This window comes from Cynara cardunculus, assembly GCF_001531365.2.
Source record: "Cynara cardunculus var. scolymus isolate 2C chromosome LG 11, CcrdV1, whole genome shotgun sequence".
Taxonomy (NCBI): Eukaryota; Viridiplantae; Streptophyta; class Magnoliopsida; order Asterales; family Asteraceae; genus Cynara; species Cynara cardunculus.
This window is the reverse complement of record NC_037538.1, coordinates 12,772,735-12,777,272: the sequence shown is the minus strand read 5'-3', so window position 1 is coordinate 12,777,272 and position 4,538 is coordinate 12,772,735. Positions and strand designations below refer to the sequence as shown.

Below are 4,538 nucleotides of genomic sequence, written 5' to 3'. Positions count from 1 at the left end.
TAAGATTAATAACAAGGACCGAGAGTCTTACCTAGTTAATGGGAGTGACAACTCTACCAGTAAGCACTTATCGAATAAAACTATTACATATAACGTCGTTTAATGGACTAAAATATTACCCGGTAAATTAAATAAAAGTGTTGATTCTTACTGGTAAACGTCAGCTCCTAATCATGTTAAATTGCTTTGATATTTTTAAGAGAAATTAATTAAAATAGTCATTTTATCTGTTTATTTCACCTTTTAGTCACTTCTTTACAAGGTTTACCAAAATATCACTTATTTTGTTGCTAAAAAAACCATAATTCTTAATAAATAAATGATTTGTATATAATCTATACTATATTATAATGCATTTGGCTAAAACTCTTAAAAACTCTTAAAACTCTTAAACTCTTAAAAACTCTTAAACCCGTTCATCCCTATCCGATTTAATCCCATATCTGAATTCATGTAACTAACTGCAGATAAACACAATCAAATACAAGATAAACATCTCATTTTAAATATAAAAAATCTAAAATATAATTAAGATAATTATTGATTTCTAACAAAATACTTAATTATTATTTTTATAAAATTTATAATATTAAACCAAAAATAAATTATTTTATTATTAAACTTAAATTAAATTATATATCTCTATCCTATTCCCAACAGAAATCCAATTTCCTCCCTAAACGATCTCTATCCGATTTCATTCMWGATTAGATTTCATCGGTTTAAAAACCTAAGGTACTACCATATTATGCATAAACCCTTTCCAAGACGACGATTAAAGCCTCCAACACACTCGATTGCAAGGTTTTAGTTCTGGGTCCTCTCGATTCATACCTCCAATTCCGCACACTCTCGATTGCAGGTTTCATGTTGATAAGAGCTGATGCATAAACCCTTCCACACGCTCGATTGCAGGTTTTCAAGACCACGATCATGCTCGATTGCAAGGTTTTTTTTTCTGGCTCTCCTCGATTTATACCTCCATTTTCTTACTCTCTCGATTCATGTACAATGTTTTGTGGTTTCATGTTGATGAGAGCTGATTTAGGGTTTGATTTCCTTTTATTTAGTTTCCTTTTGATGATTTCTCACAGGTTCTTGATCGATTTCCTTTTGTACTTTCATGTTTATTTATTTCTCACCGGCTCTTGATCGATTCTGTTTTCTTTTAGGATCTGCACTACTTCAGAGTTTCCAGCTTCATTTCGAACTAAGATGCAATTTTTATAAGCACCAATTTTGATCGATTTCTCAAGGAGTTAGTGAATTTTTACCTTACCAGACAAATGGTTGAGTTGCTAATGAATTTGAGTTTTAGCTTTTTGTGCTTTTTTCCGTCTTGACCATAAAAAGCATACCTGTTTATTTACTTTCAGTTGAATGAATATTTGGTTTGGATCTTTTGACTTTATAGTTATATGTGTGCCTTTTGTTTAAGTTTTCCGACAAGTTTTCAAGGATCCCTGATCAAGAGGTTCAAAGGTTTGGGACCAAGTTATCATCACTAATCGGTTTGGCTTTAGCGTTCTCTTTTCTGGGTTTGCAAATATTGGTATTTATCAACACATTATTACCTATTTCTTGACCTCTTACAACTTGTGTTATGTAGCTTTAAATTATGACAGTAGTTTTAGGTATAATCTCTATACTCACGTAAGTTACTCTGTATTTTTTTATCAATAACTGACACTTTCCGCCTCTTCTTTTTATCACTAAATTTCTATAATAACATGAGAGCTTCCATCTACATCCAACCTTCTTTATGTATTATGTATTGGATGTTATGATGCATTTTTTTTAGTTGGTAGCTACTGTTCTGCTTCAATTCAAGCTGCTAATATACTTGAGTTTTGTTGTCCAGATGTCAGGTTTGCAAATGAAATAGTGGGAATGCAAGATTTTGGCATGTTGGGGTGTAGAAACAGAGAAGAAATTGGCACCTATGTTTATAAAGCTCATGATATTTGTCCTGTTGGATCACTCACCTTGAAGCCATTTGCTTATAGTGGAACTTGGAGCTGAAAGGCACTAAGAGCATTGATGTTACTGATGTAGTTGGTATCTATATCTATATCTTCTATATCTATATCTATATTATCTTATAAACCAAATTTGATAATTGTCTTAAAGTCTTAAAAACAACTTTTATTACATATAGTACTGTTTTTTAAAGCACAATATTTAGAAGCATGATGTACAAGACACAAATTATAGCTCTTGCTTCCTTCCAGCACGCTTCCTAGCACAAATTATTGCTTCAACATGCTCTGGTGGCTTCCTTCCCAAAGCGACGATTTCATTCCCCAAAATTGCGATTCAAGCTCCTCTACGCAACACGCTCAAATATGATTAGAAATAGGTTTGGGTTCTTATTGATATCGCTCAACCGATTCGTTGCCCTTGTTGCATTGTCGATCCATCACTAATCCAATCGAGGTAATTTCTATCTGTTGTTCTTTATCTGTTGCAATCGATCCAAATGAAAACTGATAAACCCTACACCACAAAATCTCTACTCCAAATATGTTGCAATCGATTTAGGTTTGTTTTCCACTCGATTTAACAGGTAGTGATRCCTTTCATAAATATACGTAAGTGTTGTCTAAAGCTTTTTGTTTAGGGGCTATTTACCAAACGCTTACCTGGGTAAGCGCTTACCAAGTAACATTACCTCACCGGATGAATATGGTAAGGACCAATAAATCTTACCCGGTAAGAGTGAGACAAGGACTAAGAGTCTTAACAAGTAAATGAGGGCGACGACTCTTACCAGAATAAGCGCTTACCGAGTAAATTGTTGCATAAGTTGTCGTTTTTGTGGACTAAAATCTTACCCGGTAAGTAAATAATAGTGTTAAATTTTATCGGTAAGCACTTAGTGGGTAAGTGTTTGGTAAACGGCCACTAAGTGTCTTCTGAGTCTTGCAATGTTTTACTTCTTTCCAGCTTGTGTTTGAAGACCTACTTGAGAGGGCCAAGGAGAAAGAAGAGAAGGAAGCTAAAAAGTGTCAGCGTCTTGCCAAAGAGTTCACCGAGTTATTATATGACATCAAGGTACATGAAGCCTGTATCATTGGCAAACCTTAATGATATACTACATGTCCAAAAGAGCTTATGTAGATCATTTTACCTTCACTTTTTGGTGCTTGAACTCAGGAAATTACTGCGTCTTCCACATGGGAGGAGTGCCAACAACTTTTTGAGGAAAGCTCCAAATACAGGTATGGTATTTGATGAGGCTTCCCATATTTGTTATTTGAAACGAATGTTCCAGTTGAGCTGCATCAGTTTTTTTTCTCTTTTCTTGACATGGAATAGAGCTGTTGGTGATGAGAGCCTTGCTCATGAGACCTTTAAGGAATATGTTGCTCGTTTGCTGGAGAAGGCAAAAGAGAAATAACGGAAGCGGGAAGGTATCGTCTGAATTTTCAGAGAGTATGTTAAACGCAATTAAAGATGTGATATGAAAGTGATTGGTTTTGAGTTGGTATTTTTTTTGTTTCTACTCATTCATTTTTACATGAAAAAGAAGAGGGTGGGTTCGATGATCAACTCTGGTATGCGATGTTGTAGTCTTTTAGAAACCTTGACATGATAACTAATAAAATCATGTTCTTGACTTTTCTATAAACAACCTCTTTTGTATGGTTGCTTTTTGGTAATATTGGTACGATTTCGTTACTTTTCTCATATTCGGATCGGGAAAAATTTTGAGTTGCTTCAACATTTATGCAAGAGAGATTCTGCTAGCTTATTTATTAATTCAACATTATTGTAACGTAAACCACGAGATGAAGTTGATGCAGGAGGAAGTAAGTGATAACAACTAATTTGAGTTTKATTTCACCAAGAATGGCTTTGATGGGTTTAATAGAGGAAGTACATTTGAGTTCCTGATGATGTAATTCCGAACAGGCTTTTGGAGTGATGAGGAGGCTATCATGCTTGCAAATGACTCAAAATATAGGCTTGGATGTGCTATTTTTCCTAGCAGTCAACGTCGTGCCAAAGCGATAGCCTCACAGATACATTGTGGAGTTGTCGCTATTAATGACTTTGAGTCCACATACATGTGTCAGGTAACGTTACATAATGTGTGTTTATGTTATCTCGAAGGCACTCCTTAAGGTAACTGCTGTCAACTTATGTTTAAACCAATCAAATGGGGATTTCAGTTACATTAATTKCTGGTTTTACTCTAACCCAACAACCTTTCATATCTCGAATAGCTGCATCCCATAGAGTTGATGCTAAAATCGTATCCATATTAATGAAAAAAACGTATTTGCATGAAACATGCTTATGCTCAAATAGGCATGGCAAAAGAAGCTGCAAATGCTGCATCACAGACTAAAGACGGTGAGTTGCTGGGCCGCCTCATAAACACTTTACAACAGAGTTCGGCATCTTCATCCATTTTTGATACTCTTAGAGATCGACCATCCTTCCCGAGCGTTTCTTAGTGTTCCTATGGGCTGCTATTTTCTTTCTCGTGGATGATCAAATTGTCGATATAATAAGTAGTCTTGATGTGAAAA

The 4,538-nt window shown here is 34.9% G+C and overlaps 1 long non-coding RNA gene across 1 annotated transcript; it reads left to right on the top strand.

The window, feature by feature from the left end:
- The first annotated feature begins 819 nt into the window (after positions 1–819).
- LOC112521929 lies at positions 820–4,514 on the top strand. The gene is made up of 7 exons (XR_003070109.1): positions 820–948; positions 1,862–2,058; positions 2,232–2,436; positions 2,947–3,054; positions 3,157–3,221; positions 3,319–3,413; positions 3,916–4,514. It is a non-coding gene; the product is annotated as an uncharacterized LOC112521929 (long non-coding RNA).
- The last annotated feature ends 24 nt before the right edge of the window (positions 4,515–4,538 follow it).